The sequence below is a fragment of the Oncorhynchus tshawytscha genome, unplaced genomic scaffold (genome assembly GCF_018296145.1).
Source record: "Oncorhynchus tshawytscha isolate Ot180627B unplaced genomic scaffold, Otsh_v2.0 Un_contig_2910_pilon_pilon, whole genome shotgun sequence".
NCBI classification, from domain to species: Eukaryota; Metazoa; Chordata; class Actinopteri; order Salmoniformes; family Salmonidae; genus Oncorhynchus; species Oncorhynchus tshawytscha.
Window position 1 is genome coordinate 149,171 of NW_024609458.1, and position 24,984 is coordinate 174,154.

At 44.5% G+C, this 24,984-nt stretch overlaps 1 pseudogene; it reads left to right on the forward strand.

Annotated features, from left to right (window-relative positions):
• Window positions 1-23,941, forward strand: part of LOC121844907 — a 40,778-nt pseudogene extending 16,837 nt beyond the window's left edge.
• The last annotated feature ends 1,043 nt before the right edge of the window (window positions 23,942-24,984 follow it).

The window sequence follows — 24,984 nt, forward strand, 5'->3', positions numbered from 1 at the left end:
GGAGGCCTGATTGCTCAGCTAATTGATCTCCACCAGAGATCACAGAGCTGTGCTCGTAAAAAGAGAGCGCTCCCCATGACATCACTGCATAGCGAGGCGGAGGGGAGATGCCTTCCCAGACTGCCTCTGTGTGAGAGAGAGCCCACAGGGAGAGAGGGGTAGGGTGTCCCACTGAGATGGGGAGCAAGGAGCGAACACACACACTGCTATTAAACCTGCGTTAGTAGTGGGAAATGGGAGCCCATTAGGGAGGCTTTGTTGTTGCTAAACACGGCCACAGGGGTTGGTGGTGTAAAGGAGATCCTATTAGTCCTCAGGCACACAGTGCTGCTCAACATACTTCACTTCTGACATTTTGCTGCCAGGCCAAAGGGCCTTTATAAAGGAGTTTTCTGGAACATAGAAATTACCAGGTCAAAGGGCCTTTATAAAGGAGTTTTCTGGAACATAGAAATTACCAGGTCAAAGGGCCTTTATAAAGGAGTTTTCTGGAACATAGAAATTACCAGGTCAAAGGGCCTTTATAAAGGAGTTTTCTGGAACATAGAAATTACCAGGTCAAAGGGCCTTTATAAAGGAGTTTTCTGGAACATAGAAATTACCAGGTCAAAGGGCCTTTATAAAGGAGTTTTCTGGAACATAGAAATTACCAGGTCAAAGGGCCTTTATAAAGGAGTTTTCTGGAACATAGAAATTTGGGCCACTTGATCTAGGACACATAGAACAAGTGTTTTTCAGACTTTCAGTAAAACACAATGTACAGTCATTTAGAGTGCAAGTTCTCATTATGGTACACTATCATAGTCAGGGTCTTTCATGGTGTTATAAACATGAAACATTTGTGTTGTACTATACCACAAAGTTTAGGCAGTCTGATTCTTTTCATGACCATGTAGCGGCTCCTGAAGTTTACGTTTACCTTCAGTAGCAGGTCTTTAACATTCTTCGCGGTGTATTCTCTTGGCAAGAGTGATAGCTTAAAGCTGGAAGGTTATCCTACACTCTGACTTGGTTTAAGGCAAGCAGTTACTGATAAAATCAGCATTTATCTTTCTGAAGACTAAAAAGGGCTAAGCGTTTTGACCCATGCATTGGCCTTTGACATAAGAGGATGCTTGGGTCCTTGGGTCGAATGGAAAAGCATCAGAATCAAACACCATTTCATGACACAGAAATACATTTCATTAGCCTGGCTTATCTCTTCCATCTTCCATCTCAGGGCACAAAGTGCACTCTTGTGTGGTTTGGCAGGTCTTCAAAGGTTAAAGGTGAACTGAGTGATTGATCATCATGTCTCCCTCAGTGTTGTCATGGTAACCAAGCACAAGCCATAGCCCCCAGGGATTAGACATGTTGGGATTAGACATGTTTCTAAAAGAGAGAGCTACTGAATGCCTAGTGTCAGTGGTATGGCGTGAGGGGCCACTAAGGGGGACAATGCAGATGTTGGACCTTCCAGCGTAGAGAGGTCAGAGAGGTTTCCATTCAGTTCCTATAGTCGAGGAAGGAACTGAGACAGGTGCTGCTTCCACTGCAGATGAACCCCAGCCCCAGGGTTGTTCATCACTGCATCCTGTTTAAACCTCCTCCCTCACCGCCTCCAATGTGTGTCTCAATAATAACGAATCACACATGCTAAAAGTCCTCGTGTTGAAACAGTTGTCTGTCTCAACCTGTCAGCTCTGCTCAGACGGAGTCTTTATACGCTCTTTATCTGCACTCTCGCTTGTTTATTTATTTGTTAGCGTTACGCCGAGGTGACGGGTTGCTATGGAAGAACACCAGGGCCCTTGGCTGAATCAGTCCTCCCAATATGAGACGGTTCCATTTTTTTTCTTACAGTTTCTGTCTTTTCACCCCAGCTCAAGTCATCAAAAGCATTCCGGAAACTCGTAAAATGATTCATCATCTGGATAGCTCATTCCAAAGGGCCTTTGTTGTTTTTTCTCCCTCATCAAAATAGCAGCTGCTCCAGCAATGTGCAATCGAAATATTTATTGTAGGAAAATGTTGAGTATGTCTGGGGCTTGAAGCTAAGAGCATATGGGTGACTGATCTAACGGGAGTGCCCCACAGAAGACGTTCAGGGGCGTTTGTACCATTAAAGTCACGCAGTATGTATCAACAGCCCAGATGCACAGTTGTATCTTAATTCTGTGACAAATCCCTTGGTCCACAGAAATGGAGGCAAATTACAAGTAGTGTTTCGAGGCATGTCTGCTGATTTTTGCATGTTTTTGGCACCAAAATGTATAATATATGCGTTTCTCTATTAAACCAGATATTTGTGACAATGATGTATTAGAACTTCATAAGAGTAATGCAGGAGTGATTTTCAGCCGGTTGTGATGGCAACATATTGTATCATCCACTTAAAGCTATTGCTATAATTCTTAATGAGCCAAACAGTGACTTCCATGTCCCTCACATTGATGCCGATATGCTGTAATACCATAGGTTCTCATCCTTAATAAAACATAACAATTGATTCATTATGCTTTCATAAGTCAGGCATGCTATTAGTCACTTGTCATTTTTATTGATTAAGTTAAATAGTTACTTGACTTAACTATGACTTCATATATTACATTGCGATTTGGATATTTTGGGGGGAATGAGTGGGAACACTGATTTCATAAGTGCTTTATGAATGTTAATGAATAATTGTGACTCATTTTCTGAAGCTTCACCCACACACCAGGCAGGTGTTATGCAAGTATTATGCAGGCATCATGTAGGCTCTGTAACAAGCACTTTGAATGAAATGTCACAAGTTTATTTTACTCTAATTTCAACTAAAACCGTTTATTGGTCTAACTTCACATGATGTCAGGATTTGCTTTTACCAGCACATTGAAACAAATGCTGTTTAACAAACTGCATAGCTCATAAAATGTCCTATAAACATGTGCAAAGTATACACCTATTCTAATTGGGAAATCATTAGGTTCCTGAGGTCATGGCCAAACAAGACTTCAATAAACCAGACTTCAATAAACAAGACTTAAATCTCTGAGTCTGTAGTCTCTCACAGTTAAACCTGATGCCAAGCCACAGCACCGGGAGGTTTACAGTAACCAATGTGGTAGTTTCTCACAATTCGACCTGATGCACAGCCACCGCACCGGGAGGTTTACAGTAATCAATGTGGGAGTCTCTCACAGTTAGAGCTGATGCACAGCCAAACCCAGCGCTCAGAAATATCAACCTATTAAAATCAAGTGTTGTCATGGAAATAAGGCATTCCTAGACAAAAGGAACACCTATGTGAGAATGCTGTTCATTGACTACAGCTCAGCATTCAAGACCATAGTGCCCACAAAGCTCATCAATAAGCTATGGACCCTGGGATTAAACACCTCCCTCTGCAACTGGATCCTGGACTTCCTGACAGGCCGCCCCCAGGTGGTAAGGATAGGCAACAACACGTCTGCCGCGCTGATCCTCAACACTGGGGCCCCTCAGGGGTGTGTACTTAGTCCCCTCCTGTACTCCCTGTTCACCCACGACTGCGTGGCCAAACACAACTCCAACACCATCATTAAGTTTGCTGACGACACAACAGTGGCCTGATCACCGACAATGATGAGACAGCCTATAGGGAGGAGGTCAGAGAACTGGCAGTGTGGTGACAGGACAACAACCTCTCCCTCAACGTGAGCAAGACAAAGGAGCTGATCGTGAACTACAGGAAAAGGCGGGCCGAACAGGCCCCCATTAACATCAACAGGGCTGTAGTGGAGCGGGTCGAGAGTTTCAAGTTCCTTGGTGTCCACATCACCAACAAACTATCATGGTCCAAACACATCAAGACAGTGGTGAAGAGGGCACGGCAAAACCTATTCCCCCGTAGGAGACTGTAAATATTTGGCATGGGTCCCCAGATCCTCAAACAGTTCTACAGCTGCACCATCGAGAGCATCCTGACCGGTTGCATCACCGCCTGGTAAGGCAACTGCTCGGCATCTGACCGTAAGGAGTTACAGAGGGTAGTACGTACAGCCCAGTACATCACTGGGGCCAAGCTTCCTGCCATCCAGGATCTGTATAATAGGTGGTGTCAGAGGAAAGCCCAAATTAATTATCATAGACTCCAGTCACCCAAGTCATAGACTGTTTTCTTTGCTACCACACGGCAAGCGGTACCGGAGCACCAAGTCTAGGACCAAAAGACTCCTTAATAGCTTCTACACCCAAGCCATAAGACTGCTGAACAATTAATCAAATGGCTTCTGGACTATTTACAATGACACACCCTCTTAACTCTTTCTTGAACTGCACTGTTAGTTAAGAGCCTGTAAGTAAGCATTTCATGGTAAGGTCTACACTTGTTGTTTTCGGCGCATGTGACAAATAAAGTTTGATTTGATTTGGATACCTCGGAGAGAATGTGACAGGTATATGAATCTGCTCAGGGCACTGATGTTGTATTTTCCTCAGATCACTGACAAGGTGAGGATGAGAGGCTTGTTTGGCTTGGCACACAGCATCCTCTCATAATATGGGCCACTATCATTATGGGCCTTCAACTTACTGAGGGACTAATTGATCCCGGATAAACAATAATTCTCTGGAATTCCTTTCCTCTTCATCCTTGAACAAGCGCAGCATTCCTCTCAATACAAATCACACAACTCCTCTGTCTGCGACCTAGGAACACAGGCAGCCGTGTACACAGAGTGTTTGGTTAACATCAGACACCTGGTGACAGGTAGGTTATGCGTGTCTGTGGCAGGGAGGTGCTGAGTCCCTGCAACAATCCAGAACCTGCTATCAATACAGGGCATGTATGGCCTTGAGATTCTCTCACAGAACACAGAATATTAATCCACCTACAGCAAACTGTGGGATGATTCATCATGTCAGCATCTCACTATGCAGTATTACAACACTTGAAAATAAATAGATTGAAATGGTGTACCTCTAAGTATGTTTGACAGTGCTTCGAATAACAACAAAAAGGCCCTAGGTGTAGGCTACACTGCCAGGTAGGTAGCCACTGTTACGATCTCTATTATTGATGTGAAACTACAGAAATCACATTTCCTCCCGTAATTGGACAAAATGCACGTTCTTATTGAACACATATTGAAAACTAGGGATATTTTTGTTTGTTTCTTCACTTGTTGTTTTGTTGTCAGGCTTCCCAGTTGTAAACACAACAGTGTGTGTGTGATAGATGTTGTGAGGGATATTTTGGGCCAGCTGGTCTAAATATAGCTTATCGGTACTTGAGGCCTTGGCACTGAGGGACAATTAGCGGAGTGATTGGAGAGCCGGCCAGGGAAGTGTGTATGAGATAGCACAGTGCTCATTAGGAGAGGCTGAGGAAGGCCATGGAGATAACGCTTATTAATCACATGATGCAGACATTCTCTCACACACACACATAGACACCACACATAGTGGGTCACACACAGACTGAAGCAGTATTGTATACACACAGACCGCACAAAGACGTGCTGCTTGTCAAAGTAATAGGAGATCTGGCCTATATTGCATGCAGAATGCATGTGCCCAGATACTTACCTGGTATTTCTTATCTCTCAACTTTCATCTGGCTCACTGTGAAGATTAAAGTTACAGTACCAGAATACAGGTAACTGACAAAATAAAGGAAACACTTGAGTAAATGAGGTGTACAAAGTATATTGAAAGCAGGTGCTTCCACACAGGTGTGGTTCCTGAGTTTATTAAGCAATTAACGTCTCATGCATAACGTCTCATGCTCATGTTTAAAAAGCCCACTTACCCATTATTTTGGTTACCATGGCTAGAAGAAGAGATCTCAGTGACTTTAAAAGAGGGGTCCCAAAAGAAGCATGGGGCTTTTAAAGGGTGTGTGTGTGTGTGTCTCTCAGTCACCAGATCTCAACCCAATTGAACACTTACTGGCGATTCTGGAGAGGCGTCTGAGATGCGTTTTCCACCACCGTCAACAGAAACCCAAAGGATGGAATTTCTGGTGGAAGAATAGTGTAGCATCCCTCCAATAGAGTTCCAGACACTTGTAGAATATCTATCTGTTCTGGTGGCTCAATGCCCTTGACACTTTATGTTGGTGTTTCCTTTATTTGGGCATTTATCTGTAGGATGTTTTCCTTTGGTTAGAACACTAAGAGCATTCCATACCATTTCCCATTCATAAAAAAATCCCATTACATTTGTACTCACACGTCCACCCAAAGTGGAGATAACATCTGGGATAAGAAGGCGGTAAAGAGCAATGGGGAGAGAGAGGGAAGGGAGGGGGATAGAGAAGGAGGGAGGGAGCACGCTTCAAAGCTCCGGGGATCTGGTGTTCTCTGAGTGTGCTGATCGGCCCTGGGGTTTGAGGTGTGATAAGCCCATGACAGCTGCCAAACACCTCGGTTTGTGTGTGACTGTGCGTTTAAGCCCCAATTTAGAGGAAGCGGCTCTGAATCCCACCCACCTGGCAACCCTGGTCCCCAATAGCAGGTGTGAGTTGGTTGGTACGTGATTGGGAGCGCTGATGAACGTGTAGCATATGTGCCCTTATCGCTCAGATCTTGTGGCTATAACCTTAAGGCAGGGTGCACTGATGGAGAGATTATCCACAAATAACAAACCATGCGGGCTTCTCCTCCTCCAGCCCTATCACAGCAGTACGTGCCTGGATGAGACTAAAACAAAAAAAGCTCAAATGCAAGCCCAAAAAATGGAAGTTCTTTCACAGTGCTTTGGAAGAGAATATCAGTAGAGCAGAGGTGGAAAGTCCACCCTGGCTCTAACACACAGAGAGAACTGATGAACTGATGAATGAATCACCCGATTTAATTGGGAAGTTATCCCTCATATTGTTATGACAATAAAACAACTAAGAGAGTTAGTGAAGGCTGCGAGATCTGTGGGAAAGGAAATCTCTCTCCTAACATCCCTATGGGTCAGAGGTCAAATCTATAAGCAGGTGGAGGGGAAAGGAGAGCGTGGAGTCGGACCACACCATTTTACTCATAGAAACTGGATCGCTCACAGCCTGACCAATCCATCTGTTTTCATAACTCATTGTCTCCAACTGACATGTCTGAGCAGAGGACTTTGACCCACTGATGTCATTAAAGTAACAGTAACTTTCTCAGGGTCTCCATACACTACAGTTCACTGGCTGTTATTTGGTTCCCCTCCACTAGCTTTTTGGAAATTGGAAAGTAAACGTGGTCAACACCCTACCGTGATATACTGTACATGTGAATGAAATTGCTAAGTTCATCAGTTTTCAGTTCCAGCTTATGAAGCACTAGCTAAACTGCAAGGTTGCATGGTGGGAGTTTTTTCGTGTTGAGTGTTGAGGTTCAGGAGGCCAAAGTCTTCATTAAGTGGAGGCCAAAGTCTTCATTACTCAACACCTGTGTAAAAAGCATCCGAACGCACTGACCTCTGTGTTATTCTCCCCCTCGCCTCTCTTTCTCTCCCCCTCTCTCCATCTTTCTGCAGCCTGCCACTGTAACCTGCACGCCCGGCGCTGTCGTTTCAACATGGAGCTGTACAAGCTGTCTGGGCGGAGGAGCGGCGGAGTCTGTCTCAACTGCCGTCACAACACGGCCGGACGCCACTGCCACTACTGCAAGGAGGGCTTCTTCCGGGACATGTCCAAGGCCATCTCCCACAGGAGGGCCTGCAAAGGTAGAGTACCTGGGCTGGGTGTCTGCTGGGTGGGCTACTCAAAATGGCTGCATGACACCCAAACCTCACACTAGTTGATATTCTGCTTCAGTTTTGGACTTTCTTGACGTACCTGTATGTTGTTTGAAAACAGGTTGAATTGTTCTGCCATCATATCTACAAATTCAACAAATTATCAGCATGAAACAAGTCTTCCAACAATCTTTTGATAACTGTATTGCGTATTACTTTCCACAACTTCACTACTATTTATTATTATGTGAGACAGGTGAAAGATAGTTGTAAAGACAAAAGCTCCCACCTGTGCCAGTGTGAGTGTTGCTGACCTGTGTGACTCTGGTATTTGGAGTCTAGTGGGATTTCCATGACAACACAAGCAAAACAATGTGTGAGCTGATCCGCTGTATAGTTGAGTGGAAACAGATCTCGCTATCATCCCCCATCCCCACACACACACACACACTCACAGGTGTGAGCACCTAAGCCAGGTTTGAGTCCATGCTGTTCAGGATTAGTGTGTGAGGAGAGAAAAGCTTCACTCCCTCTGTCTCCCCTGCACCGTGGGGAGAGAAGCCAGGCTGAAGCACTGAGCAAACAAGCCGCTGTCACTCACACACACTTACATGCGCACACACACGTGTCCACACACACATGCACACACACACACGTGCACGCACACACATGCATGCAATGCACACATGCACACATGCACACATGCAATCACACAAACACCAGCACAAGCTGAGGCAGGTTTGAGTGAGTGGATTAATAAAAAGCATATTTTGCGCATTTACCTCAAATGCTTTAACTTCTACCTCTGTTTCTTGTCCAAGTCTCAAGTTATCTCTCTCAAATAGAGGTTACAGGATACAGTAATAACAGCATTTCTGTGGACAGAGCCTTTGAAACAATGTAGTTGACCTTTATCACTAAAGCAGGGGAGGATCCCAACACTCGGTCCCTAGTGACCACATTTTATTAGACTTTATTTGCTTAACTTGGAGAGATAATGAATCGCCCTGCATTTCTGTGAATTGAAACTGGGGAGGTGGAGAACTCAGAGGATTTCTCTGGGAAAAAAGACGAGTGGCTAACGATAGAAGTGAGATGTGCCATGGAATTCAGGAGTGCAGGAGTTGATTCAAACAGTCTCTTTGAACAAGCCAACCATTTCACCTCAGCATCAGATCCACCAACATCCCACATTACCCTGAACTGGATGACTTCTAGTCTTTCCAAAGAGATATAATACAACAATATCCTACACTCTTAGGAAAAAAAAGTTATTTGGCTGTCCCAATAGGTGAACCCTTTTTGGTTACAGGTAGAACCCTCTGTGGAAAGGGCTCTACCTGGAACCAAAAGGGTTCTACCTGGAACCAAAAAGTGTTCTTCAAAGGGTTCTCCTATGGAGACAGCTGAAAAATCGTTTCATGTTCTAGATACAGTAGCACCTTTTTTTCTAAGAGTGTAATATCCTCCTTGTATGAAAGACAGAATATTGTTTCAAGTCGTTTGTTTTCCGGTCCGATTACAACTTCTCAGTGTGCTGTATTACACTGGGACCCAGCTTGCGCTTCAGTGACAAGTGAGTGACTCTGTGCAGACCCGCATATTGTGGTCTCCAACCACAGCCGTGGCTGCATTCCTATTGGCTCAGAGCGGGTTCTCAGAGTACCTATTCTCCAGTGCCCTTCAGCCTGGTCCACCACTAATTAGTCACAGGAACTGCAACATATTACATTTCCTACTACAGACCACAAGGGACCTCCACTCTTAACTCATACTGACTATTCCAAGTCTCACGGAGTGAATGTATCAACACAGTCCACCATCATATATAAAAGTCAGCCACCGACTCAGACTGTTTTGGGGGTCGTTTCACAGTGGTGCCTGTCAGAGTTCACACCGAATTGGAGTTCAGGGCAAATGTAGTTCATGTTGTGCTGTTGTTCTTAACACATTTCATGGATCTTTTGCACTTCTTGAAAGTGACTAATGGTTGGGAGCATCATTGTTTCACTGCACGCTGCCAGTCCAAACATTTTTACGTCTATATTTGGGATGCAGTCAGGGGCGGGCAGAGGAGGAAGCTATGGGCAGGTTAGTGTTACAGAGGTTCTCTCCTTCCCTAATGAGCTAACCACATACAGCAACCTGTCTTAGGCTTTCTAGAGGGCTGTATCAGTAACCTGAAGGCTTCCAGCTCTGTCCCAACATTTACACTGTTCCATACTCTGGGATCAAACCCAAACAGCCTGATTGCTGTGCTCTCCTCAGGTGACAAACTCAGCGCTTTGTGACATCAGTTAGGGCCCATGGTATTTATTGTTCAACTCAGCCAACCATCTCGCTCTGCTGTTTTTGGACAGGAAACACAATGCTGTGCCAACACAGCCAGGAGGAAGTCTGCTTTCATTCTCCAACCTGAACCCCCAAAATGGAGGATCACCACTCTCTGAAAGGTGGAGGTTACAGAATAGACCCCTCCGCCATAAAGGCCGAAACACCAGCGTTGTGGAATGCCTCATGTTTTATTTCCCAGATGAACGACTTCATCCCTCATCAAGCGCAGTGTAAACACGGGTCTCGGAGCGCAGTGCGGCCCCCGGTGGCCCCCGGCGGCCCCCAGCTCTAACGGTTTGTTTTATTCCCAGTCCTCTCATCCACTCCGCCGTATAAGCCTTTCACCAGGCCCAGGGAGCCCACAGCAGTGGAGCAGCCACACGGTCCACTGAATTACACTCCCCCTCAACCACTCAGCAACTCTTTACCTCCACACCGCAGGGAGCTACACACACGCACAGGGAAATGAATGAACGTTTCCAGTTGGTTCCCAGTGTAGCACTCAGAACATTAAGAGCACAATGCAGTGGTGTGAGCTCAGAGGAAGAGGACTAGATGGTGGCGGTCGGATTGAGTGGAGACGCAGTGGTGCATCGCTATTGTGATTTGTGGTTCGTGGCATCTCTAGAAGTAATATAAAGAAATACAAAAACAACAGTTATTTTAATGTGGCTTTCAAATACAATCCCTTAAAACCCCTTAAGAAATAGACACACATCTTTAGAATACACATGGATGTTACCCACATGCCATCGGGAGGGACAAGAGTGACCTCATGTTTTTTGTTTTTTTGTTGTTGGTTCCACCCTGCATTAAAAAGTCATTTGGAAATGCTTTAGAAGATAATTCCCATGAAATCAACAGAAAGCAAGAGCAAGCCTACAGTTTCAGTCCATATACCGTACAGTTTAGAATCCTATCTCTAAATTAATGGGCATATTTATTGTATTCCTGACGTAAGAACCACAATAACATTCTGGCTGGGAATGATGGAGGACTTGATTAGAAACATTACTTTTCATTCATTTTTATTTATTTTTTGGCAGGATTATTGTATGCTGATTTTATTATACCTCAATAAAATGTGTCAAACAAACTTGACAAGATGTACTTATACTGCAAATTGAGTAGAAAGAGGATAGAAAAGTTTTAGTTTTTTTATTTAACAAGTGACTTCTAATATTGATGAAACCCATTGAATCCCAGCTAATAACACCCAACTCCAGCCTCTGTTGGTTGGACCACTTAAAGCTATTTTCAAATGACTCTTCAGCTACATACAACTCATACAACTCTAATGGAGAGAGCTGGGCTTCCACTTCAAACACAGGCTTTATGGTAAACGTTTGGCAGAGCACATGCACAAAACTAAATTCTCACATTTAATGTGCGATCTTCCCGACTAACAACTTAAACAGACGGCTTTGAAGTGTGTTCCACTCTCCCATTAATGGGGAACATTATTCAGGATATATTTGCGAGGAGCTCTTTGCCAAAAAGCTTTAGATTGTAAACTCAATCTGAGAGGAGCACAGGCTCTGCTCTGCCCGCCGTGGATCACAACCCTCCACAGAGAAAACACAAAGACTGGTCACACACGGCTTAAACACACACACGGCGCTCACACACACACACGACTCACACACACACACACACACACACACACACACACACACACACACACACACACACACACACACACACACACACACACACACACACACACACACACACACACACACACACACACACACACACACACACACACACACGGCTCACACACACACACACACGGCTCACACACACACACACACTGGTGCAGTCTCAAAGTGCTAACAGACCAGGCAGAGGAACTGCGCAGTGAATTGTAAATGTGATATTATTTGATAATGTAATATACTGTTCCTCAATACTCATGCCTGATGGCAAGGCCTACAATCGTTAAGGAAAAAGGGAGTAATTGTAACTTGTTTGAGGTCCCAGTCCCCCATCTGTGGTGGCCTGTGAGTCACTTTAAGGTTGTTCAAAGCTTACTTTGAAGTTCAGAGAGTCAACATTGGAGGAACGAGAGGCAGAGTGAATTGAAAAGGATGCCTTATGCCTAATTGGTTTTAAACCAATACTAGTGAAGACCTAACAGATTTCATCTACATTTTGTTGATGTCATCTCATCTCAGTTTTCTCCTGCTCTTTCCTCCTGACAGCGTGTGATTGTCATCCAGTTGGCGCAGCCGGCAAGACCTGCAACCAAACCACCGGCCAGTGTCCCTGTAAGGACGGCGTGACCGGCATCACCTGCAACCGCTGTGCCAAGGGCTACCAGCAGAGCCGCTCTCCTATCGCCCCATGCATAAGTATGACTTGCCTCAGTACTAAGAGAAATGTCCTCAGACAGACCACACAAGTCAGCCCAACCATAGCCCAGCTAGCAACAACACTGGCCCCATCAATAGGAGTAGTCGCTGACAAGTACTCTATCGCACCAAAATCCCATGCTTGTTATGCAGGAATTCATTGCCTGGTTATTTCACCCTGTTCCTTTATTTCTTTGGATGGATATTTTACAGTTAGACCAGAGCTTAAGTAAACAGGGCATAATGTCTAAGCTAACATGGCCTTGTGAGTCGCAGCACCGTTAACAGCCCATCTCCCTATAAATCCACCCAGCCAGTCCAGGGTAATGATGACTGATATGTTTATTGGCAGTATCAGCAGTCCACAGATTCCAACGTCTCGGCGATAAACGACACCTCATACACGAGATGGGCTAATGGGTGGCTAGCACCGCCAACACAGCTGGCATGACCAGATAAGATACCTCGGATGGCTGGGACACATAGACATTTACAATTGGCCACCATTTATACAGCCGTTTCAATTGGTGACATTTCCGATAGAGTTGTATTTGGAAATTCAACAAAGCCATTGTGAAAAGGAATCAGTGTGCTTGGCCAGGATCCACAGCGATAAAATCAATCTGTGAACCCACTGGAATAGGATTTCCTTCATTTCGTTGGGAAAGTAACAAATGTAGTGTAAAAAAGATGGAGGAAATGGGGGTCTTGAAAATTGAGCTAAAAATATTTGGTTTCTCGTATATTTTTGAGCTAATATGTTTTAGGTTTAATAGCTTAATATTACATTTTTGTAATATCAAACTTCCTGACAACTTCAATTTTAACAAGGCCAGGGGCCCTGGCTCTTTGTACCTTACAATACAGCATGTCACGAATACAAGAGAGTGAAACTCAAATGGGAAACTGGCTATTAATGTGTATTCCAAGTACAATCTCTGTGTCCTAATCATCAATCAATAACATGACAACCTATTAAGGCATACTTGAGAGTATATCACCAATGCTCAGAGGTTCATTTAAACCCCAAGGAAGGCGAGCAGGAAATTGAACTAAGACGTTCTAACAACTTTGCTCTTTTTCCACATATGAAGCTGTCAAACTGAGTAGTGATGTGAAATGTCATTATGTTTGTGCATTGCTTTCTCTGTTACAGAGATTCCAGTTGCATCGCCCACCTCCACCTATACCAGCTCTGAAGAGTCCTTAGGTGAGTTTGTGACAATGCTGAGCCATGTGGTATCCACAGGGTATGGCAATTATTAAAGCATAGCATAACAAATGTATTGTATTTTAGTACGAGCACAATTCATATCATTCCACAGTTCCTATTTTTTATGTTTTTCTATTTCTACATATTATTTGGGTTCAAGGCCACCTTCATAATTGTAGTATTTTAAGGGCCACCTTTATAATTGTAGTATTTTAAGGGACACCTTTATAATTGTAGTATTTTAAGGGCCACCTTCATAATTGTAGTATTTTAAGGGCCACCTTCATAATTGTAGTATTTTAAGGGCCACCTTCATAAGTGTAGTATTTTAAGGGCCACCTTCATAATTGTAGTATTTTAAGGACCACCTTCAACATTGTAGTATTTTAAGGTTCACCTTCCATAATTGCAGTATTTAAGTGGATGTCTCTGTGTCAGGAGATGTTAAATCCAGGTTTTTGGTCAGCTCTCTCCCCCCAGCCTCCCATTATGTATTCCCACTCAGCCTCCAGCCCATAATCTGATTGCATGCCTCATTTGCACCAGTTTGTTTTCCAATCATCTCTCGCTGCGCTGAGAGGGAAGAGAACCCTTCCCTTGCTCCCTTATTTACAACCCTATTGTTGAAATGCACAGCTCTGAGTCTGCTTGCTATAGTGCAACACTGATTTGAAGTGACATACCACTGTAACATTTAGCTCATACTTTCAGTCACTGCTCAGTCCAAGCTTGTGGGGTAGATCCCCTGGCATGGGTATGAGGAGAAAAGGAGAGGCCTGGAGCAAAATATTGGTCTCTAAAACCTGTTGCCTAAGCCAACTTGTTTTTGGTCCAACTTCTACTTAAGTGGATACTAGCATGCCAGCAGATTCCCATAGACTGACAGTCATTGCTCTAATGCTAGTTAGCAATGGCTCGCAAAACCGCCTCTAACTTCCTTCTTACTGGACACAGAGACATCATTTGACTCTGGGGAAGTAGAAAAAGGGCCTCCTTGCCCAAATCCCGAAGTATTCCTTTAAATTGCCATGCATCTAAAACATATAGGTTCTGTCACTTTTGATAATTAACATGGGACTAACAGTGTGGCTCCACATATTTCACTGATCTTAATGGCCAACCTGCTACATATGTTGGCGACCAGCTGCAATGGGGTTTGGAGTCTTGTCAGGAACCTCACACAGACACCACCCTCCAAATTAAGAGTGGTGTGGTCCCCAGGGATCCTGGAGAATGGCGGTGGCCCCGCTAGAGAGGCCACACAAAGGGGACGTTTGTCCTCCCAGCGGGGGCCGGGGCCTTAATGAGAGCTGTGGGTTTGATGGCCAGTCCTGGGATTGTGCTGCTGGGCTAATGGGCAATGCCAGCTATCAAAGGGAGGTAAGATGAAGGCCTCCAGGGAACAGGGGGAGACAAATGGGCCCCGCCCTAGCCACATTTAAATGGAAATCAGGCGTGGTCGATATGGACTCGTCAAATTATTTTACTTTGGGATTTCCCTTCACTTTTTAATTTCTACACCACCCCGAAAGCTGCCAGGCGTTTCACTAGAAATGTTTTCTCCACATACATGCACTTGCTCCCCATCCCCCTGCCTCCGCCCCAATCCGCTTTTTGGGGGGAGCACGTTTTTTTCTCGCTCCGCTGTTACCCGGGCAACCTCATTCACACAGAGTATAAAGGGAAAGAAAGGGGAGGACTGGACAGAGGGCTGGAAGAAATAATGAAGTTTGTCCATATTCAGGCAAGCTGAAAGGTCCCCTCTCTCCTAACTGCTCCCCCTTTCCCCCTGGCCGACCAGCCCCCCCATAAAAGAGCATGGGGCTTATTACACTGGGAGGGGGAGCAAAACCAGGAGATGTTCTGGTTCCAATTTGTGTCAGTCAGTGGAAAAGTGGGAACAAACCATTTCCATTTTCAGTTTGGCCTCTCATCCCAGACCCATCTCCCCCATTACAAAAAGTGCCTGGCACCCTGACAACATGACGGTCGGCGGACATCGATAAAGCCTCTTGGCACGCCTGCGAGCCCAGGTCAACACAGCCTGGTGTCAAAGGGATAGCACCAGACCCGAAAGCAATTCATCATAAAACTATGAGCTCTTTCTGGCCACTGGTTTGTAACAGGCTCCTCTCAGAGGCCACAGAGAGATCGGCCACAGAGAGATTGGCCCCGGCCAACGTGAGAGTATTCTCTTTCTTGCCTCAAGTGGGTTGGATACTGTTTAGGCCCCTGCTAATTTTTGTTAGGCTACTAGCTAATTTCCCTCAGTGACCTCCTTTTGTGAGTGACCTTCCCAACCCTGAGTGCTGACACAATGGATGCCAGGACTCTGACAGACTAGAGATTCTGTGTGGAGAGGTTGGAGGAAGAGAGTGGGAGTGAGCTGACAATAGGATCTGTGTAAAGGCGCCCGCATGCTTCCCATCCTAAACTGCTCCAAACAGTTTGTGAGTATATAGTGTACAAAACCATAGGCTGACCAGCTGAATCCAGGTGAAAGCTATGATCCCTTATTGATGTCACCTGTTAAATCCACTTCCAATCAGTTTTTGTGCACTCAGTGTATTATGACATTTTGTGATGTTTTTGTTTGTTTTGGTCTTCGGCAAGGTTTTTATTCCGGCTATTCGTTCACACCACATATTTTCTCGAGGCTATTGCAAGTTCGGTAGCCGAAGTCTACGCCCCTTCTTCGGTCTTTAGTCAACAATAGGGATTCATCAAATGATAGATGACTAATTTTCATGCACATTTTGTTCACTTGAGAAATACTAAACCAAACATCTTAGTTAGATGTAAAATTTTGTGACTCAGATCTTCTCTGCAAAAACATCAAAATGAATGACAGATTTCTTGAGTTATCTTAGATTTATTCAAACTATTTTGAGGAAGTGGATACTGGCTATGGCGCCTCAATATGGACAAACAGTACTATTGCCGCTTTTTCTCATTTTTCAAGCGAAGGTCTTACAAGGGAGTATGTGAGCACACTCGTTCGGTTCGCCTACTAGGCGCCAGCCGAACCGAAGCATGAGGAAGCCTTAAGCCTCCACCAGCTCCACAAGGACACCATAACAGCATAACATGAGACAGTATACCATAAGTACACTACAATGGCCTGGCAATAGCTGTAAGCTTTCAATCCCTTACAGTGAGGGTAGAGTGTAGACCCTTGGATGTACCTAAAAGGCTTTTATTAGATAACATAATTGAGGTCAGTCCATAAACCATGGGAGAGAGAGAATAATTCAAATCTAGATGTTTGTGAAATGTTGGCTGTGCTGTAACCTAATCCACCCATTTTGTCACTCGCTTCCACAGACTGTGATTCTCACTGCAAGGCATCCAAGGGCAAGCTGAAGATCAACATGAAGAAGTACTGCAAGAAAGACTATGGTGAGTCCACTGTGCAGGAATTATATGCCCAGTCGTCGGCCAGCGGTCGAGGGTCAGATGTATTTATTAATCACAGGCATGTCCACTCCCAAGCCCCTCTCTGTGGCTTATTCACGCTCCCAGGATTAGAGTCATTGCATCAAAGGGAAATGGTCTTGGAACTGAGCCCAGGGGACCCCGCTGATGGACAGGTCAGCCAGTATTAGACTGAGGAGTGCTGCTTTCTGGGAAATAAGACATGAAATCTATATATTTCTTGAAGGTTGTGTTACAAAAGTAGACAGCTTTCGACTGTGACGGTGTAAAGCACATTAACAGATGTATCCAGATGTGTCTTCATCTACCATTCCAGTAGTTAATTGCTATATTGTATTTACTTCACCACCATGGCCTATTTATTGCTTTACCTCCCTTATCTTACCTCATTTGCTCACATTGTATATAGACTTTTTGTTTTCCTTGTTTTTCTACTGTATTATTGACTGTATGTTTGTTTATTCCATGTGTAACTCTGTGTTGTTGTATGTGGCGAACTGCTATGCTTCATCTTGGCCAGGTCGCAGTTGCAAATGAGAACTTGTTCTCAACTAGCCTACCTGGTTAAATAAAGGTGAAATAAAAATAAAATAAGTAAATCCAGTCTACTTACACTTTGATTAGTTAGCATGGAAAACATATACATATTACTATCTATCATCTGTAAGCTAGCCACACAAAACCTATGTCTCACATATCCTAACATCCCTGCACTGACATACACTCATTACTATGTGAGATTCACTGGAGGTGGGGGGAGCTGGACAGAGAGAAGAGTGTTTGCTGGGGGCATCGTCACCGCAGGGCCTCTTCTTTTATCACCAAAGACAGAGATCAGTGGCATCAGTGTCTGGGCAGAGAAACAAAGGGAATATTCAACTCTTACTTCTACATCTTGAGCTCATATCAGTTCCTCCACTCCAGCTGAAACTGTCTTCAGAGATAGGTTGTGGGACGAGCCAGCCCCCCTGTTGGTTTGGAGAGCTGCAAAGCTCCGCTCTGCCAGGGTTTAGCTGGAACGATTTGGATTTGTTGTCCCACCTTGACGGATGTGTGTGTGTGTGAGAGTGTGTCTTAGGGGAGTTGTACCTCATAAAGAGAGGGCTCTGAGCTTCAGAGGGCCGCAGAGCAAGCTCCCACTGCGTCCTCTCACAGTCCCTCTCAATTACAGCTAACGGACCATTTCCTCTCCCCTTCCACCTCCCTCTAAGCCCTGTGGATCTGCTCACCCTGGCCCGTGTCCATGGTCTCGGGCAATCCCTGCTCTCAGCCGCCAGCCTCAGTGGGGTCCAGTTTTATTGCTCCATGGTGAAAGGCTGGTGCACCCTGGGAGCATGAGGCTTTGGCTCGGAGTTGGCCCTTAGGAATTGTCAGCAAGCCCCATATGAATAAAATTAGCCAAATCACACAACAAATATACTCTGTCATCAATGACTCCACAGGAGTTCATCTGCATCTTAAATACTTCTGATCAAATGTGCCATGCACTGTAGATATCACAGCGTTACAGTAAGTGCCATGCACTGTAGATATCACAGCGTTACAGTAAGTGCCATGCACTGTAGATATCACAGCGTTACAGTAAGTGCCATGCACTGTAGATATCACAGCTGTAGATATTACAGTAAGTGCATGCATGCACTGTAGATATCACAGCGTTACAGTAAGTGCCGTGCACTGTAGATATCACAGCGTTACAGTAAGTATGCACTGTAGATATGCGTTACAGTAATGCACTGTAGATATCACAGCGTTACAGTAAGTGCCATGCACTGTAGATATCACAGCGTTACAGTAAGTGCCATGCACTGTAGATATCACAGCATTACAGTGCCATGCACTGTAGTGCGTTACAGTAATGCACTGTAGATATCACAGCGTACAGTACATTAAGTGCCAGGCACTGTAGATATCACTGTAGCGTTACAGTAAGTGCACTGTAGCACTGTAGATATCACAGCGTTACAGTAAGTGAGTAATGCACTGTGAAAACATTCATGTTCAGTGCCATGCACAGTAAATCACAGGTTTTTACATAGCTTGCTATTTTAGCATTACGAGTGAAAACATTCATGTTCAAATGAAATTTTAACGGTTTCAAATGTACCTTGAAGCTAAAAGGACATTTGAGTTTGATGATGGATGATGCTGGACTTGTATCATTATATTCTGAATCAGCACCACTAGATCTAAAAACAGACAAAAAATAATGAGAAGGGTGGGGGGTAATAAGAGAGACAGTAGAGAGACAGTAGTATTATTAGAGACAGTCCATGGATCCTATCATTGGCCTCCTATATAGTGTTTCATTGTGCTATCCCACTGTGTAGCCTCCATATCTCCATATGGAGAGTGATTCCCTCGCCTCGGAGGGTTTTCCATTCCATTAATCACAGTAGTATTATGGTGCAGATCTCCTATCAGCAGATTCATGTCTGCTAACCACCGTACAAATCTCCCCAACCGCAGCAGCAGCAGCACAAACCCTGAGGCACGTCCAGCACTCTGCCAGCATTTAAGAACAGATCGTACTCCGTATAGCCAAATACCCACATAAGTTTCCTTTATTAAAGACAATGCAAGATCCCTTAGACTCCTGGCATGAGACCTAACTGTACAGTAGGCCTATATCATATTGAATATTTTGGTCACCAATTCCTCTGTAGTTATACCCATTAAATTGGTGTTCAAATTGTTAAGCCTTTGCTTGATAGAATAGATTTGTTCATACAAGACCGTATGTGCTATAATCAGGGTTTGGGGATAGTTCACCCATATTACAAAATGACATATTGGTTTCCTTACCCTGTAAGCAGTCTATTGACAAGGAATGACGACAGTCCATGCTTTGATGTAGTTTCCCTGGCACTGTTTTCTACTTTCACTGTTCACATGACAATGTTTTAGCAATTTGTGACACAAATCCCATTCAAGTCAACTAAACCAAAGCATGGATTGCTGTGATACCTTGTCCATAGACTGCTTACAGGGTAAGGAAACCACTGTGTCATTTTTTTATTTTGGCGAACTATCCCTTTAATACTTAGTTCAGTGTTCTCTCTAATGAAACACATCCAGCTGCATTGGCCTCACTGTTCCCCTTCATAGCTGTCACATGTCCAAAAAGCCTCATCATCAATCATAGTTCATCAATCAAACAGAGCGACACATCAGAGACTTTTAACAAAGTTTCAATACATAAATGGCCAAATGTTCTTCTTTTCTCAATCAATATTGTGCAACACACAGAGAGACAATAATGTGAGCTCCTTGTTTCAGTTCCCCAGAAAACTGAACAGCCATCAGAATACATATTTTCATTCATTTAATCTTGCTTGTCATCCATGAAAAGAACGGACAAATCTATAAATCACAAGACTGATTCATGAAAAGCAGAAGCTTGGTTTTTCAAGAGTTCATCAAAACAGCTGAGTGCAGATGATTCTCCTTTGGCTGAGCTGGGGCTTTATGAAGAGACCAATCCTCAGGGGGCTTTTCCTCTGCCTCAATCTAATTCATTTCTCAGGGCTGTCCCTGGGCCTTTGTGGGGTTCACAGTGTCTCTGTTCTTTGGGGCCATGACCCCCTGTGTGAGTGGTGCTGCGGGCCTCCCGGGTCGGGAAGAGGCCCCCTGTTTAAACACAGTGGTGCACTCTGCCGGCTCGGAGCATTCCACAGGGCCCAAACAGGTGGTAAATTAGGCCGACGCTGACGGATTGCCACCCGGAGAGAAAGAAATATGTTGTGTTTATTCATTTTTATTTTCCATCGCGGCCGTAGCTACGGCGATGGCAGCCACAGAGGGTTATATTCTGGGCTGACACCCCTCCAGCGGGGAGGACAATGAATCAAAGAGCTTTTGCAGACGTTCAGGGCCAGCGGTGAAAGGAAGGGTCACACAGCCCCGCCACCCGGCGGTCCCTGTGAGCTCACCCTGGGGGCAGCAGGGCCCAGATCAGTCACTCAGCTGATAACCAGATGGGACAGGGGCCTCAGTATTGAAATTAAACACGCTCTAATTTGATTAGAGCCCCCTTGTCGGCGGTGTGCGGGTCAAGCCCCAGCACACTGCTCAGAGAGGGGACCCAGCAGGAGGCTTGGCTGCCATTGTGTTTATTATACCCCTCTCTTTCTCCCTCTTCCTCTCTCTCCCTCTTCCTCCCTCCCTCTGTGCTACCCTGCTAAGATGGTCCAAGTAGTACTGATGTACCATATTGTCTGCTAACAGAAAAACAGAAGTTTAGTTTCCTAGATCTCCATTCATGAGCTCAACTCAACACTAGCCCCATGGGCGCTTTGGACTTCATTGGGTGAGGAGCAGGACTGAAGCATTGTGCAGAGGTTTGAGGACTCAGCTGCTTGGTCTTTCCAGCTAACATCCATGATTAGTACTACATACTTTGCTCCCGTCATGGGCTGGAATCTCAGTCCAGTATAACAGTATTTTACTATCTGCTTAGAGAACCACCAATTTCCTGAGCGGCCCATAGAGTGACAGAGGGTTCTGCATTGATGTCAGACAGCAGAGAGCTGAGTCTGGTCCATTCACCCGGGAGCTCGTTAGCCAGTCGGTCAGTAAGAGCGACCCAGAGAGAAGAGGGCTATCTCTGCTGGATTCTCACGCTGCTCTTGGATGGGGCTCTGGGAGCAGAACCCGGATAGCTCATGAGGTCGGAACACATCCCGATTCTTCTGGAAGCCTCTCTGTGGCTGGGAAGATAAATAGTGGCCCACTCCACCACCCCACACACCCATTATGTGTTTGGATGAAGGAGTAGGCTCCAGCCCAGAGACACATTGTTAATGAATGGCAGGACTGTGAGAGCGTGCTCTACTCAGCCCAACAGGCCTCCTTTCTTCTGAAATTGTGTACAATTTGCTCACACTAGCAGGGCCTCCCTTCCTGTTCTCTTAGAACGTTCCAGGCTGTAATGGGGGACAATCGATGCGGCTCGCAATAGAGAGCGTTGGCATTCAGAGAGAGAGAGACAAGGAGAAAAAAAATACTTCCTGTGCTATTTTCAGCCACCTATATTTTTTTAACATTAGTCCACACACAAGTGCGTGTGTGTATGTGTGCACTTGTGTGTCTGCGGGTGCATGTATGCATTTTGTGTGTGTATTTATTAGTGTGTTTGAAACATTTCACACCATCCACACACTGTTTCCCAAATTGGGTCAATTCGAACAATTGTGAGTGGAAACTATTCAGGTTGGTTCATTTTCCCCTACTTTAGTCCAATCGTAAATAGCATATTCCCAACTAAACCACTTCACCTCAAGCACAGATTATCTCCTAACCCAGTGGGTTCAGTTGTTTCCCCCTTGTTGCAATGACTGAGGCGTTTTTGCAATCAGAGTGATGAAGTAATGGTAGATTTATGTGACAGAGAAATCCATGCAGGGGAGCTGATTTAAGGGGGGTCTGTATTTCTGTCTGCTCTAAGGGTCAAATTCTTGGGAGAAAGGATCAATGGCTACCACGTCCAGGTTGCTCTAGCCCAGGGTTCTTAAGATGTGCAGCGTCCTGCTTAACAGTTGAAAGGCCATTCTATCAAAAGCACAGGAATGGCTTTGCTTCAGAGCTTTTACCTCAAGCAGATGTGGTATTTTTTTAGTAAAGGTTGAATGCTGCACTTTCACTGTTGGACTTTCTGAGTTGAACCCAGTATACCAGCCACTTCTTTTTCTCCAGGCTTGTCAGTTGAGGAAAGGAAAGCGTTTCTAAGGATACGTCCACAGCAGTCAAACATTACAGCCAGTCTCAGGGAGGTGCTCATTCAAATGTACTCTAGCGGGCACCCATTGTCTTTATCCTGGGGAGCACTATGGCAACTGTTGCTGTAATACGGAGCATGCTAGCCAACACAACAAGGAGAGGTCAGGGGTAATGGCTGAGGGGAGGGACCAGGGGAACAATCTCCACACTGGGTCAGTAATTCCTGAATCATACTCAAACATTGGAGCAGTTATTGGAGCTATAGTAAAACAGGACATTTACAGCTCAGGGCTCACCCCCAGGCCAGTCTGGACCCCAGGAACAGAAACCCACAGGCTGCTATGGATTCCCTGCTTAGTTACCCTGTGTGTTATTAAGTGGATCTATGTTTTACTGTACATGAACTTTTAACTGGATCTCTTATACTCAAGAGTTGCTTGCTTTATTGTGACATTTTCTTATTCCACCTTCACTCCTTCTTCTCATTGGTCATCCAGCTGTCCAAGTGCACGTCCTCAAAGGAGACAAGGCAGGGGAGTGGTGGAAGTTTACCGTGAACATCATCTCCGTCTACAAGCAAGGTGAACAACGCATCCGGCGCGGCGACCAGCTCCTGTGGGTGCGTGCCAGGACGTGGCCTGCAAGTGCCCCAAGATCAAGCTTGGCAGGAAGTACCTGCTGCTGGGCACGGATGACGACTCCCCGGGCAGGCAGGCGTGGTGGCGGACAAGGGCAGCCTGCTCATCCCCTGGAAGGACCTGTGGGGCCGGAGACTGAGGAAGTTCCAACAGCGTGACAAAAGGGGCAAGTGTTAAGAGGAGCCAGAGAGGAGAGAAAGAGAGGGGGCTCACCTTGAGTCTGAGGAACACAGGAGGAGGAGAAAGAAAGAGGAAACACCAGAGGGAGAGAGGAAAGAGGGAGAGGTGAAGTGAACAGAGAGAGAGAGAGAGAGAGAGAGAGAAAGTGACTGAGTGCTGCTGCTTTGAGTGGAAGAAAAAAGAGAATATTAGTTTTAGAAACGTTTGTGTGAAGGAGCTCTTTTTACAGTTGCTGTTCTGTTTGTCCTTCAAGGTTTGTTTCATTGTGGAATTGCAGTTTGCACCTAATATTTCAGATAAGTTACTTATTTTTTGTTTTATTCATGATACCGTTATTTTTATATTTCCAGTTCATTTCTACAGAACATCAGAAAAAAATCTACTGTATCACATTTCTGTGTTTAAAAAAAAATATATATATATATATATATATATATATATATATATATATATATATATATATATATATATATATATATATATATATATATGTATATTGTTTAAAGTTTTTCTAGCAAGCTGAGGTGGCACGGCATGGCTTAAGGGGAATCTCTCTCATGTTTAATGAGTGGCTCCTGCTTGCCAGGCCTTGTCAAGATAAACTGTGTAAACTGCTAAGAGTGTTAACACGTTAAATTGATCATTTAAACTAGGTTTTACTGTGGTTTCGGAATATACTTGTAAAAATGGGAGAGAAAAAACAGAAACAAAAACAAGCCAGCTATTGCCAGTTACCTTTCTTCTTTAAGAGCTCCTCATGTGGTTGTTACCTCATTATTACTGCTAACTATGTAATCAAAATGAAAGTACCATGAAGAAGTTGCTCCTCAGATACTAGCATTGGGAAAGAGTCTGTTAAATGATACATTTCCTTGCCATCCTGACAGTGTGGTTGTGACCTCAGCAAAATAAAAGTACCAGTAGGCATGATATAATTATACAATATTTTTGTATTTAGACAGCACTCTGTTCTCAACTAGAACTAAAATAGATGAGTTGACCGTGCACTTAATGTTTCGTCATTTAGTATTCAACAGTATTCAGAACATATAAGATATGTTCAGTGTTTAATGGCACCTTGCAGGATACAAACAAACATACTGTATGGTTTTAGAAACATCATCAAAGAACTAATGTATGTCCATTCATGATTGTTCAAACTGAGATCACACATTTCACTGATTATGTGCTGCCTTTGGCCTTTGGTCCTGGAACCTAATGTCCTCTGACTCTGTGTCATTGATTGATGCATTTGGTTTGCTATCCTGTTCACGTTTGTTAAAATACAAAGTACTGCTTGAACATCCCACTGAGCATTGACCTGTTTCTGCTGGTAAAGGACTGATTATGGGGGGTGGGGGGCATTCTGATGTCTTCAACAGTGAATCACCTCATGTAGTTTGATAAGACCTATCAAAATGAACCTACGTTTTGTTAAAATAATAGATGCATGCTG